Source organism: Oncorhynchus tshawytscha, linkage group LG01, assembly GCF_018296145.1.
Source record: "Oncorhynchus tshawytscha isolate Ot180627B linkage group LG01, Otsh_v2.0, whole genome shotgun sequence".
Classification (NCBI taxonomy): domain Eukaryota; kingdom Metazoa; phylum Chordata; class Actinopteri; order Salmoniformes; family Salmonidae; genus Oncorhynchus; species Oncorhynchus tshawytscha.
In genome coordinates, this window is record NC_056429.1 from 46,255,069 (window position 1) to 46,270,988 (window position 15,920).

Genomic DNA, 15,920 nt, shown 5'->3' on the forward strand with positions numbered 1-15,920 from the left:
TAGTTGTCACACTTTACCAACCATATCTAGCTAAAGTAGGGCAGTCTCATAGGCTTTTCCAATGGAGGAAAGATATCAAGGCACAAGGCGAGACCCAGATGCAGAGGCAGATGGTTGGAGTCTTACAATGTTTATTAATCCAAAAGGAGTAGGCAAGAGAATGGTCGTGGACAGGCAAAAGGTCAAAACCAGATCAGAGTCCAGGAGGTACAGAGTGTCACACCCTGACCATAGTTTGCTTTGTATGTTTATATGTTTTGTCATTGTGGGTTGTGGGTGATTGTCTATGTTATGTTGCTTGTTAGCACTGTGTTTCAGTAGCGTCACGGTTGTCACTTTGTTGTTTTGTTTTTGAAAGTGTTCAGCTTTTCTATTTAAAAAATCACGAACACTTACCACGTCGCATCTTGGTCCTCCTCTCTATCTCCAGACAAAAACCGTGACAGAATCACCCACCACAAAAGGACCAAGCGGCGTGGCAACGGGCAGCAGCAGCAATGTCAGAATTTCTGGACATGAGAGCGAGATCTGGACTGTGTCACTACTTGGGAGGAGATAGACAGGTGGGCGGTTGACCCAGGGAGAGTGCCGGAGCCCACCTGGGATTCTCTGGAGCAGTGTGAGGAGGGATACTGGTGAATACAGTCAGCACGGTGGCGCGGTAGGAAACCCGAGAGGCAGCCCCAAAAATGACTTGGGGCTTGGGGGGGGAGCACCACAGGGAGTGTGGCGAAGCCAGGTAGGAGACCTGTGCCAACTCCCCGTGCTTGCCGGAGAGCGAGAGGGACCGGGCAGGCACCGTGTTATGCTGTGGAGCGCACGGTGTCCCCAGTGCGGGTGCATAGCCCGGTGCGGTACATTCCAGCTCCTTGTATCGGCCCGGCTAGAGTGTGCATCGAGCCAGGTGCCATAAAGCCGGCTCTACGCATCTGGTCCCCGGGGGCATCTCCTTGGGCAGGCGTACATGGCACCAGCCTTACGCATGGTGTCCCCGGTTCACCAGCACAGCCCAGTGCGGGCTATTCCACCTCGCCGCACTGGCCTGGCTACCGGGAGCATGCAACCAGGTAAGGTTGGGCAGGCTCAGTGCTTAAGAGCTCCAGTGCGCCTGCACGGTCCGGTCTATCCAGTGCCACCTCCACGCACCAGCCCTCCTATGGCAGCCCCCCGTACCAGGCTGTCTCTCCGTCTTCTGCCTACAAGTGCTTCCTCCTCTCCAGTGCTGCCAGAGCCTTCCTCCTGTCCTGAGCCGCCAGAGCCTTCCTCCTCTCCAGCGCTGCCAGAGCCTTCCTCCTCTCCAGCGCTGCCAGAGCCTTCCTCCTCTCCAGCGCTGCCAGAGCCTTCCTCCTCTCCAGAGCTGCCAGTCTCCCGTCTGTCCAGAGCTGCCAGTCTCCCGTCTGTCCAGAGCTGATAGAGTCTCCCGTCTGTCCTGAGCTGCTAGAGTCTCCAGTCTGTCCAGAACTGCTAGAGTCTCCCGTCTGTCCTGAGCTGCTAGAGTCTCCCGTCTGTCCTGAGCTGCTAGAGCCGCCAGTCTGCCCTGAGCCGTCAGTCAGCCAGGAGCTGCCAGAGCCGTCAGTCAGCCAGGAGCTGCCAGAGCCGTCAGTCAGCCAGGACCTGCCAGAGCCGTCAGTCAGCCAGGACCTGCCAGAGCCATCAGTCAGCCAGGACCTGCCAGAGCCGCCAGTCAGCCAGGAGCTGCCAGAGCCGCCAGCCAGCCAGGAGCTGCCAGAGCCGCCAGCCAGCCAGGAGCTGCCAGAGCCGCCAGCCAGCCAGGAGCTGCCAGAGCCGCCAGCCCCGAGCTGCCCCTCAGTCCAGTGGGGCCCTTTAGTAGGGTTGCCAGTCCTAGGTTGGCGGCGAGGGTCGCCGTTCCTAAGGGGCCACAGAAGCGGACAGCGCCAGAGCCGCCACCGCGGACAGATGCCCACCCAGACCCTCCCTATAGGTTCAGGTTTTGCGGCCGGAGTCCGCACCTTGGGGATGGGGGGGTACTGTCACGCCATGACCATAGTTTGCTTTGTGTGTTTATATGTTTTGTCATTGTGGGTTGAGGGTGATTGTCTATGTTATGTTGCTTGTTAGCACTGTGTTTCAGTAGGGTCACGGTTGTCACTTTGTTGTTTTGTTTTTGAAAGTGTTCAGCTTTTCTATAAAAAAATTACGAACACTTACCACGCCGCATCTTGGTCCTCCTCTATCTCCAGACGACAACCGTGACAGACAGGCTCATGGTCAAGGCAGGCAGATTGGTCAGGTAGGTGGGTACAGAGTCCAGAAACAGGCAAGGGTCAAAACCCGGGAGGACTAGAAAATGGAGAATAGCAAAAAGCAGGAGAACGGGAAAACCGCTGGTTGACTTGAAACATGCAAGACAAACTGGCACAGAGAGACAGGAAACACAGGGATAAATATACTGGGGAAAACAAGTGACACCTGGAGGGGTTGGAGACAATAACGAGAACAGGTGAAACAGATCAGGGTGTGACGAAAGAGATCAATTTTATATTAGGGACCCCCTGTACTTAGGTTACGCAGGGCTCTGGTACTTGGAGTACTGTTATCCTGTTTATTCCAGTGGCACCTAACAGAAATATAGTAGGGTGAATTCAGAAGAAGTGGAACACTTCTTTGACATCTATTCAGCATATTAGTCCAACACATGATACACTTCTGAAATCCTCAATATTATCATCTATATTATTATCATATAACAATAAAGTGTAAATTACATTTTCAAATAGGTACAATTAGGACTATTTAGTATTTTGTTATTTTATTAGGATCCCATTTAGCTGTTGCGAAAGCAGCAGCTACTCTTCCTGGGGTCCACACAAAACATGAAACATTACATAATATAGAACATTAATAGACAAGAACAGCTCAAGGACAGAACTACTTACAGAGGCAAGAAAAAGTATGTGAACCCTTTGGAATTACCTGGATTTATGCATAAATTGGTCCTACAATTTGACCTGATCTTCATCTAAGTCACAACAATAGACAAAGACAGTCTGCTTAAACTAATAACACACAAACAGTTATACGTTTTCATGTCTTTATTGAACACACCGTGTAAACATTCACAGTGCAGGGTGGAAAAAGTATATGAACCTTGGATTTAATAACTGGTTGACGCTCCTTTTGCAGCAATAACCTCAACCAAATGTTTTCTGTAGTTGCGTGTCAGACCTGCACAACAGTCAAGAGGAATTTTGGAATTTTCTTCACAAAACTGTTTCAGTTCAGCAATATTCTTGGGATGTCTGGGGTGAACCGCTCTCGAGGTCATGCCACAGCGTCTCAATCGGGTTGAGGTCAGGACTCAGGACTGGGCCACTCCAGAAGACATATTTTCTTCTGTTGAAGTCATTCTGTTGTTGATTTACTTCTGTGTTTTGGGTCATTGTCCTGCTGCATCACCCAACTTCTGTTGAGCTTCAATTGGTGGACAGATAGCCTTACTTTCTCCTGCAAAATGTCTTGATAAGCATGGATTTCATTTTTCCGTCAATGATAGTAAGCTGTCCAGGCCCTGAGGCAGCAAAGCAGTTCCATATTTTACAGTTGGGATGAGGTTTAGATGTTGGTGTGCAGTGACTTTTCTCTCCACACAACAAACAACACAACTTGATTTTAATCTATCCACAGAATAATTTGGAACATCCAGGTGCTCTCTTGCGAACTTCAGACGTGCAGCAATGTTTTTTTTTGGACAGAAGTGGCTTCTTCCGTGGTGTCCTCCTATGAACAGTGTTTTACATATCGTAGACTTGTCAACAGAGATGTTCGCATGTTCCAGAGGTTTCTGTAAGTCTTTAGCTGACACTCTAGGATTCTTCTTAACCTCATTGAGCATTCTGCACTGCTCTTGCAGTCATCTTTGCAGGACGGCCACTCCTAGGGAGAGTAGCAACAGTGCTGAACTTTCTCAATTTATAGACAATTTGTCTTACCGTGGACTGATGAACATCAAGGCTTTTAGAGATACTTTTGTAACCCTTTCCAGCTTTATGCAAGTCAACTATTCTTAATGTTAGGTCTTCTGAGATCTCTTTTGTTCGAGGCATGGTACACATCAGGCAATGCTTCATGTGAATATCTAACTCAGATTTTGTGAGTGTTTTTCATATTGCAGGGCAGCTCTAACCAACATCTCCAATCTTGTCTCATTGATTGGACTCCAGGTTAGCTGAGTCCTGACTCCAATTAGATTTTGGTCATTAGCCTAGGGGTTCACATACTTTTCCCAACCTACACTGAATGTTTAAATTATGTATTCAATACAGACAAGGAAAATGCAATAATGTGTGTGTCATTTGTTTAAGCACACTGTGTTTGTCTATTGTTGTGACTTAGAGGAAGATCAGATCAAATTTTTTCACAAATGTATGTAGAAATCCAGGTAATTCCAAAGGGTTCACATACTTTGTCTTGCAACTGTACATACAAAAAGTACACGTAGCCTACATATCAATACATACACACAAACTATCTAGGTAAAATAGGGGAGAGGCGTTGTGCTGTGAGGTGTTGCTTTATCTGTTTTTTTTAAACCAGGTTTGTTGTTAATTTGAGCAATATGAGATGGGAGTTCCATGCAATAAGAGCTCTATATAATAATGTACGGTTTCTTGAATTTGTTCTAGATTTGGGGATTGTGAAAAGACCCCTGGTGGCATGTCTATTCGGGTAAGTGTGTGTGTCAGAGCTGTGATTAAGTTGACTATGCAAACAATTTGGAATGTTCAACACATGAATGTTTCTTATAAAAAGAAGAATGGTGTCCCACAAACTGAAAATATGGTTTTGGCTCCGTGTACACAAATGGGTGTCATGCCTCCTGTGAATATTATGTCAACATTTGCCCTGTTTGTGTCATTAAGAAACATCTTGAGGATTTCATAAATGTATCATATGTTGGGCTAATATAGATAGATGTGAGAGAAAAATGACAATATTATGTTTAATAGTGTTCATGAATCGAATAGCTATGGCGAGTACCCTCATCTGTGTCTGTGGCACTGAGTTGGGCCTCTGGAGCTTGAGCTGACAATTGACAATGACTGATTAAAAACCTACAGTCGGCATTCCATAGATATGATGTGGTGTGTGTGACCCGAGATAGAGATAGCCTGGAAAAGTTAGGACAATCCCTCATTGTCTCATCTTTGTCCTGGCATCTGGGAAACTATGCCGGGTTGGGGGTAAAACAACATTCTGTGCGGATAACCAGGAGATGAACCCAGGTTGGGGTTCATAATGTGGCTTATGATGCCCATGATCAGCATGGGAGGGGTGGAACCAGCCCTGGCTAAGCATTTTTAGGTCTTCTGTTTAAGATCTGTTTTTTCATTATCAGTTAAGCTCTCGGCAGCACACTGCAATAATGAATCAATATCAAATAAAGATGATTGTTTGAAGAAATGATAAAGTCTCTTGATTAGAATATTCCACGACAATATTGAAAGAGGTTACAGAAGACGGAAATGCTGTGTCCCACTTTTTCTGAATTCACCCTATGTAGCCTACACATATCAAACAAGCAAGGCACAGAAAGGCAGTAAAAAGTGATTTAATGTTATTTTTTCATCGTCATTGCAACATTTGCTAAACAGGAGCTGGCTATATGACAGCATAACTATAAAGATGACATCAATGCAATGTGTAGACTGCGTCTTGCTTGTGCTATGACAATATCCGTTACAACAGACAGAGAAGGTTGTAGCCTTCATATATATTTTTGGAACGTTCGTTCAAATTGCAGCTGTTCAGAAATATCAGGCAGAGAGATAGGCTACATCATCATATTGATCAAATTGGTTGAGTGTTCAGAAGAGGGTGAGTAAAGAGAGAAATGTGACTCCAATGAAAAACAGCTGCTGCTGTTGCAAAAGCTAATGGGGACCTGCAAGGCGGGTGCAAAACCTTTGTATTCGTAGCCTCAGTCGGACTTTACTTGAATAAAAACTGGACAGACCTTTTGGTTAACTACATTTTAGACACCTTTCTGGACTGGTAACAGCACAAATACATAGTCCATGAATACAGCAATTAAAGTTAAAGTTCAAATCGTTATTGTCCATTCTATTCAAGAATGGAAATTTGTCTTTGGCTTCCAGGCCTGTGCTTCATACACATAGCAAACATACAGACAGAAAACATAGAAACAGTAGTTTCACCATACTTTCTGCAAAATGAGCTAAATATGACTATGATTATTGTGTTGAGGCTTGTGACAAGCCTTAGCCTCACAGATCCAGCGTTGTTCATGGTTGAAACAGGACAGGTAATTTCAGCTCTCCAGGGGGTCTAAAGGATTGACCAAGATCTCCAGAGTCCTCCTCCACCTCTTCGCAATGGTGGAAAAAGTACCCAATTGTTATACTTGAGTAAAAGTAAATATACCTAATAGAAAACTACTCCAAAACAATGACCCAGTAAAGTACTACTTGAATAAAAGTTTAAAGGTATTTGGTTTTAAATATACTTAAGTATCAAAAGTTCATGTAATTGCTAAAATATACTTACGTGTCAAAAGTAAAAGCATATTAATGGCGCTGGAGTGGATGGCTGCCGTTTTATGGGCTCTTAACCAACTGCTACTTTTTATTTTTTTTGCATTGTTTGTAACTTATTTTGTACATAATGTTGCTACTACCATCTCCTTTGACCGAAAATAGCTCCTGGACATCAGAACATCGATTACTCACCTTGAACTGGATGAATCATTTTTCTTTAATGAGTCGGACGAGAGGGATTTACTCCAGACACCAGACGAGGCCATCATCCCCGTCATTCACAGGAGAAAAAGACAGCGATATTGCGGAAGAAGATCGGGGTGCCTTGTAAGGATCCGGCGACGAGTGGCTAATCTGCCTTTGCCATCGGTACTATTGGCCAACATACAATCGCTGGATAACAAAGTGGACGAACTACAAGTACGTATACCTTACCAATTAAAAACGGTAATATCTTATGTTTCACTGAGTCGTGGCTGAATGACGACATGAATAACATACAGCTGGCGGGTTACACACTGTATCGGCAGGATAGAACAGCAGCCTCTGGTAAGACAAGGGGTGGCGGTCTATGTATATTTGTAAACAACAGTTGGTACACGATATCTAAGAAAGTCTCCAGGTTTTGCTCGCCTGAGGTAGAGTATCTCATGATAAGCTGTAGACCACACTATCTACCAAGAGAGTTTTCATCTATATTCTTCAAAGCCGTCTATTTACCACCACAAGCCGATGCTGGCTCAAAGACTGCACTCAATGAGCTGTATACGGCCATAAGCAAACAGGAAAACACTCATCCAGAGGCGGCGCTCCTAGTGGCCGGGGACTTTAATGCAGGGGAACTTAAATCCATTTTACCTCATTTCTACTAGCATGTCAAATGTGTGACCAGAGGGAAAAAAAACTCTAGACCACCTTGACACCACACACAGAAATGTGTACAAATCTCTCCCTCACCCTCCATTTGGCAAATCTGACCATAATTCTATCCTCCTGATTGCTGCTTACAAGCAAAAACTAAAGCAGGAAGCACCAGTGACTTGGTCAATAAAAAAGTGGTCAGATGAAGCAGATGCTAAGCTACAGGACTGTTTTGCTATCCCAGACTGGAATATGTTCCGGGATTCTTCCGATGGCATTGAGGAGTACACCACATCAATCACTGGCTTCATCAATAAGTGCATTGATGATGTCGTCCCCGCTGTGACTGAACGTACATACCCCAACCAGAAGCCATGGATTACAGGCAATATCCGCTCCGAGCTAAAGGTTAGAGCTGCTGCTTTCAAGGAGCAGGACTCTAACCTGGAAGCTTATAAGAAATCCCACTATGCCCTCCAACGTGCCATCAACCAGGCAGAGCAGCAATACAGGACTAAGATCGAATCGTTCTGCACCGGCTCCGACGCTCGTCTGATGTGGCAGGGCTTGCAAACTATTAGACTACAAAAGGGAACAATGGCCAGTAATGACACAAGCCTACCAGACAAGCTAAATAACTTCTATGCTCACTTTCAGGCAAGTAACACTGAAACATGCATGAGAGCATAAGCTGTTCTGGACGACTGTGTGGTCATGCTCTCCAAAGCCGATGTGAGAGACACCTTTAAACTGGTCAACATTCACAGGGCCGCAGGGCCAGACGGATTACCAGGACGTGTACTCAGAGCATGCATTGACCAACTGGCATGTGTATTCACTGACATTTTCAAACGGTCCCTGACTGTGTATGTAGTACCAACATGTTTCAAGCAGACCACCATAGTCCCTGTGCCCAAGAACACTAAGTTAACCTGCCTACAGTAAATGACTATGGCACTCTTTAACCATGAAGTGCTTTGAAAGGCTGGTTATGGCTCACATCAACACCATTATCCCAGAAACCATAGACCCACTCCAATTAGCATACCGCCCCAACAGATCCACAAACGATGCAACCTCTATTGCACGCAACACTGCCCTTTCCCACCTGGACAAAAGGAAGACCTACGTGAGAATGCTATTCATTGAGTACAGCTCAACACCACAGTGCCCTCAAAGCTCATCACTAAGATAAGGACCCTCGGACTAAACAAACACCCCCCTCTGCAACTGGATCCTGGACTTCCTGGTGGGCCGCCCCAGGTGGGAAGGGTAGGTAACAACCCTTCCCCTCAGGGGTGTGTGCGCAGTCCCCTCCTGTACTCCCTGTTCACTCATGAGTGCATGGCCAGAAACGACTCTAAAACCATCATCAAGTTTGCCGATGACAACAGTGGTAGGCCTGATCACCAACAATGATTAGACCGCCTATAGGGAGGAGGTGCGAGACCTGGCCGGGTGGTGCCAGGACAACAACCTCTCCCTCAGCGTGATCAAGACAAAGGAGATGATTGTGCACTACAGGAAAAGGAGGATAGAGCATGCCCCCATTCTCATCGACAAGGCTGCAGTGGAGCAGGTTGAGAGCTTCAAGTTCCTTGGTGTCCACATTACAAACTATCATGCTCCAAATACACCAAGACAGTCGTGAAGAGGGCACGACAAAGCCTATCCCCCCTCAGGAGACTGAAAAGATTTGGCAATGGTCCTCAGATCCTCAAAAGGTTCTACAGCTGCACCATCGCTTGCATCCTGACTGGATGTAGCACTGCCTGGTATGGCAACTGCTCAGCCTCCGACCACAAGGCACAACATAGGGTAGAGCGTACGGCCCAGTACATCACTGGGGCCAATTTCCTGCCATCCAGCACCTCTATACAAGGCAGTGTCAGAGGAAGGCCCTAAAAATGGTCAGACTCCAGCCACCCAAGTCATAGACTGTTCTCTCTGCTACCTCATGGCAAGCGGTACCGGAGCACCAAGTCTAGGTCCAAAAGGCTTCTTAACAGCTTCTACCCCCAAGCCATAAGACTCCTGAACAGTCAAAGGGCTACCCAGACCCCTTTTAACCTTTTAAGCGCTGCTGCTACTCATCTGTGCATAGTCACTTTAATAACTCTATCTACACTACCGTTCAAACGTTTGGGGTCACTTAGAAATGTCCTTGTTTTTGAAAGAAAAGCACACAAAAATTGTCCATTAAAATAACATCAAATTGGTCAGAAATACAGTGTAGACATTGTTAATGTTGTAAATGACTATTGTTGCTGGAAACATCAGATTAAAAAAAAAAAAATGGAATATTTACATAGGCGCAGAGGCCCATTATCAGCAACCATCACTCCTGTCTTCCAATGGCACGTTGTGTTAGCTAATCCAAATTTATCATTTTAAAAGCCTAATTGATAATTTGAAAATCATTTTGCAATTATGTTAGCACAGCTGAGAATAGTTAAAACTGGCCTTTAGACAAGTTGAGTATCTGGAGCATCAGCATTTGTAGGTTTGATTACAGGCTCAAAATGGACAGAAACAAAGAACTTTCTTCTGAAACTCGTCAGTCTATTCTTGTTCTAAGAAATTAAGGCTATTCCATTTGAGAAATTGCCAAGAAACTGAAGATCTCGTACAACTCTGTGTACTACTGCCTTCACAGAACCGTGCAAACTGGCTACAGAATAGATAGAGTGGGTGGCACAAATGAGCAAGAGGACAAATACATTAGAGTATCTAGTTTGAGAAACACAGGCCTCACAAGTCCTCAACTGGCAGCTTCATTAAATAGTACCCACAAAACACCCATCTCAACGTCAACAGTGAAGAGGCGACTCTGGGATCCTGCCTTCTAGGCAGAGTTGCAAAGAAATATTCTTATCTCAGACTGGCCAATAAAAAGAAAACATTAAGATGGGCAAAATAACACGAACACTAGAAGGGAACTCTGCCTAGAAGGCCAGCATCCCGGAGTCGCCTCTTCACTGTTGACATCCAGCTAAAATGATTTGATTTGGAAATGTGATTTTATTTATCCGATATTTTCCTTGCCAAAAAAAACGATACCGATAACATTTTAAGCATTCTAATACAGTTAAATAGTAAACACACACACGTGGACGCAGTGGTCTAAGGCACTGCATCTCAGTGCAAGAGGTGTCACTACAGTCCCTGGTTCAAATCCAGGCTGTATCACATCCGGCCGTTATTGGGAGTCCCATAGGGTGGCGCACAATTGGCCCAGCATCGTCTGGGTAGGCCGTCACTGTAAATTTGAATTTGTTCTTTAACTGACTTGCCTAGTAAAATAAAAGGTTTCACACACACACCACACTTCCCAAAAAGTTATTTTATTGGCATTTACGTATGTCCCCATTACCAGTAAAACATAATCAAAACCTGTTTCTTTCATTTACTTGCTGTGCTGTTTCATTTTTCATTTGTTCAGTCATTTCGTTCTCAACCAAGATTTCTATGGAACGCCGTTGGGTGTTTACATGTCTAAAAATAAACACGTCAAATAACACTATTTGACATGTCAAATAAGCTTGTTGAGCAATCAGGACCTGAATATGACTGCCCGTCACATCATTTAACGCATTCATTAATTGTTTACGTAGTTATTACACATTGATTACACTATCACCCGTATTTCGTATGTCACAAAGATTTGTCGATACGTATGCTATAATGCTGGTAAAGTTGTCTCGCGCACCTACAGTGCTGGTGATAAAAATAAAAAACAGCTAGCTAGCTCGCATGCAAACAATTTTCTTCCCCAAAAACTTAGCAAAACGACAATCTGTTTCAGTAGCTATATTTAGCTGGCTAACTATATAGCTAGGTGTCATCTAAAATAAGCCTAATTTATAAAACAGTTCTTATTTGATTAATGGTTGTCAGGCCCATATGTGAAGCTAGCCACAATAAGGATTAGCTACAATAGTGGACTTTGCGGTTAGCCTTCAAAATAAAAGTGTGTCATTGACAGTGATGCGAACACATACAAATAGTAGAATTATGCCATAATTGAATAGACCATGCTAAACGAGGTTGGAATGTTATATAAAATCAACAAAAGACAATTCGTTTGACAAATCTGTTAATCACACTGGATGTATTATACTTTAGAATTACATTGGGGGCATACTTATTTCACTGTATTTCACTGTTATCTATTGATTGTGGATCAATGACATGGGATATCAGTTTACTCAGTGACACCCAGAGAACATTAGCATCGTAGCTCTTTTTGCAGGACTCTGAAACAACAGTGAATTAGCCACATTTTTGTCAACCTATGTGTACTGAACACTATTCCGAGGAAAAACAATACTGCATGGATGTTTGAGTCTGATAACTCTGAGGAGGACATTGGGAAAAGATATCTTTGGTATTGAGTAGACTGATACCCCATTTCATAGATCCCCAATCCTAAGGTAAAGCTGTACAGTGCAATATGAATGTCAATACACACAATAGGCTGACTGGGAAGATGATTTCTCACAGTCCCGTGATGAGAGCTACAACGCTAATATTTGTGTAAACTCTTCAGTTGTGTTCTGTTGGTGTCACCGAGTAGACTGGTAACCCATTTCAACCCAAATCAGTAAACACGGGCACCCTCAGATGTCATCCTAACTAATTCGCCCTCCAAATACACCTCTGCTGTTTTCAATCAAGATCTCAGCGATCACTGCCTCATTGCCTGCATCCGTAATGGGTCTGCGACCAAACGACCACCCCTCATCACCGTCAAACGCTCCCTGAAACACTTCTGCGAGCAGGCCTTTCTAATTGACCTGGCTGGGGGTATCCTGGAATGACATTGACCTCATCCCGTCAGTACATGATGCCTGGCTATTCTTTAAAAGTGCCTTCCTCACCATCTTAAATAAGAATGCCCCTTTCAAAAAAATGTAGAACTAGGAATAGATATAGTACTTGGTTCACGCCAGACGTGTGTGCCCTTGACCAGCACAAAAACCTCCTGTGGCATTCTGCATTAGCATCGAATAGCCAATGTGATATGCAACTTTTCAGGGAAGTTAGGAACAAATATACACAGGCAGTTAGAAAAGCTAAGACAAGCTTTTTCAAACAGAAATTTGCATCCTGTAGTACTAACTCAAAGTTAATTGTAGTCTCAGAGTTAATAATTTAACTGCGTACACATACCTGAAAAATTAGTGACAGTGAGAAGCTACATATGATCATTAAAAAGGCCTCAAACTATATAAAGAAAATGAACATTACCATATTCTGTATGTTGAGTAACAATATACGATAGAAAGAATAATAGCCACATATCAGTGTGTATATGTATATGTGTGTATGTATATATATAAGTATGTGTGTATATATATAACTTGATAACCCTTCAGAAGGTAGATTATTTACCGTAAACTAATGAACAATGTGACCACAGCGAGTCAGGATTTCAGGAGACATTAAACTCTTATTTACACTGTTTGCCTTTTCTTTGCTTTCTCAGTGAAGTGGTGCACCCAACATCAGTTCTGTCTCTTACTCTCTAGGCTAGTTACCTCACACAACTTAGCTGTAAATCAGACACAATGTCAAGTAAAAATGGCAACCACTATCTTAGTGGAACAGGACCTCTTCAACTGTCCCATCTGTCTAGACATGAAGGATCCGGTGACTATGCCCTGTGGACAAAGACACTGTATGGGCCGTATCCAGGGATTATGGGAGAAGGAGGACCTTAGGGGAGGTCAGATCTGCCCCCATTGCAAAGAAAGCGTTACAAAACCTTGGCCCATTCTGAACCAAAATACTCTTGTGGCGGAAATGGTGGCCAAACTGAATAAGACAGAACTCTAAGCTGCTCCTCTTATGTAATATATGGTTGCATGTGACTTCTCCTTTAGAGGAGAGAACAAAGCTGTCATCCTGCCTGGTGTGTCTGGCCTCTTACTGTGAGACTCACCTAAAGCCCCACTATGAAAACCCTTCCGTTGGTAGGCACAAGCTGTTGGATACCACCAAAATCACATTTTATTGGTCATATACACATGGTTAGCAGATGTTAATGCGAGTGTAGCGAAATGCTTGTGCTTCCAGTTCTGACACTGCAGTAATATCTAACAAGTAATCTAACAATTTCCCAACAACCTAATAAACACATCTAAAGGGGTGAATGAGAATATGTACATATAAATATGGATGAATGATGGCTGAGCAGCATAGGCAAGGTGCAATAGATAGTATAAAATACAGCATATACATATGAGTAGGAGTAATGTCAGATATGTAAACATTAAAGTGGCATTATTTAAAGTGACTAGTGATTGGGTCTCAGTGTAGGCAGCAGCCGCTCTGAGTTAGTGATTGCTGTTTAGCAGTCTGATGGCCTTGAGATAGAAGCTGTTTTTCTGTCTCTCGGTCCCAGCTTTGATGCACCTGTACTGACCTCGCCTTCTGGATGGTAGCAGTGTGAACAGGCAGTGGCTCGGGTGGTTGGTGTCTTTGATCTTTTTGGCCTTCCTGTGACATTGGGGGCTGTAGGTGTCATGGAGGGCAGGTAGTTTGCCCCCGGTGATGCGTTGTGCAGACCGCACCACCCTCTGGAGAGCCCTGCGGTGCAGTTGCCGTACCAGGCGGTGGTATAGCTCGACAGGATACTCTCAATTGTGCATCTGTAAAAGTTTGTGAAGGTTTTGTGTGACAAGACAAATTTCTTCAGCATCCGGAGGTTGAAGAGGCGCTGTTGCGCCTTCTTTACAACACTGTCTGTGTGGGTGGACTATTTCAGTTTGTCAGTGATATGTACGCTGAGGGACTTAACTTTCCACCTTCTCCACTGCTGTCCCGTCGATGTGGATAGGGGATTGCTCCCTCTGCTGTTTCCTGAAGTCCACGATCATCTCCTTTGTTTTGTTGCCACAATCTGAGAGCCCTCACCTCCTCCCTGTAGGCTGTCTCGTCGTTGTTGGTAATCAAGCCTACTACTGTTGTGTTGTCTGCAAACTTGATGATTGAGTTGGAGTCGTGCATGGCCACGCAGACATGGGTGAACAGGGAGTACAGGAGGGGGCTGAGCATGCACCATTGTGGGGCCCCAGTGTTGAGGATCAGTGAAGTGGAGATGTTGTTTTCCACCTTCTCCACCTGGGGGTGGCCCGTCAGGAAGTCCAGGACAAAATTGCACAGGGCGGGTTTCAGACCCAGGGCCTCAAGCTTAATGATGAGCTTTGAGTGCATTGTATATATACAAAAATACAACCAAGTATTAGACTAATCATTTTTCAAAGAAGAAGCAGGAAGGGTAACAGGAATATATACACATTAGGAATATGTTGAATATTTAAGTGGCAATGCCCTCGAAGGCGGTGTTTGGAGGATATAATTGGCACAGGTGTTGTTAGGCCCGAGACAAAGTTGGCGGCAAACCGTGCCAATATATCCTCCAAACACTGGCTTGTATTCATACTATTTCATCCTTCCACAAGATATAGTCCTGACACATCTAGGGTTGCTACCCAAGCAGGCTGGTTGTTCATTCTATCGGTTTGGTTGCTTGAGACATGACCCAGTCGTTCAGTCTTTTTCTTCTGTATCTATGGACGCGACCCTGTCATTCGTTCTAAATGTTCCATTGCCATACTGGCTGGAAACATTCTTATCCCTTGCTTGCTAGCTAGCCAACTACAGCTAATTTACAGTCACGTCAAAAAGTGCATCCAGATTAACAGCAAAGTAGCTGCGTTTGCATTTGTTTAAGCTATTTTCTAGTGAGATTTATTTGGATACATCAATAACAATTAGCTAACGAGGTGCGATTTTGCCTGGCATAGAAAATGTGCTCACTCGTCAGAACACTGTTGTTCAGAGGAGCTAGCCAACAACACATCTAACACAATCACTTCAAACTGAAGATGGAAAGACTGCAAAACATTCACCTTATTCTAATTTACATTTCTTTGTACATATACATAAAAATTATGCCAGCTGATTCATGTTTTCGACTTGCTGAGAAACGCTGCCTGCCTGTCTGTCTCGTCCTGACTCCCAAAACGTTCATTACTATGGGACAGCTGGAGATCGAATTTGAGTATTGAAACAATGTTGCAAATGTCGGAGAGACAGACAGCAAGGTTTATACAAATCTCTGCTGTTGAAAACTAAATGTTAGTCTAAAAGTAATGTGTGATAATGTCTAGATGCTCTTTATAGTAGAGATCAAGTTTATAAATTGCTGGGCTGATGAGACAGTGGATTGCGCAATCAGATGGAACAGAGTATTAGGCATTTTATCAGATTTAGCCTGTGGTAACTTGTGGAATAGACACCTGCTGGAATGCAGTTTTAACCAATCAGCATTCAGGATTAGACCCACCCGTTGTATAAACTTTGTATGAAATATACTATGACTACTACAGAAAATGCTGGGATGTGCAATAAAGTAAATAGTATTGACAGCGTGTGTGTGTCAGTGAGTGTGTCTCTCTCTCTCCGTGTTGTTGTCTTCCTACCTCCACTGCACTCTGCTGCAGCAGCTGAGCTGTCTGTACTACGTCTAGCATCACT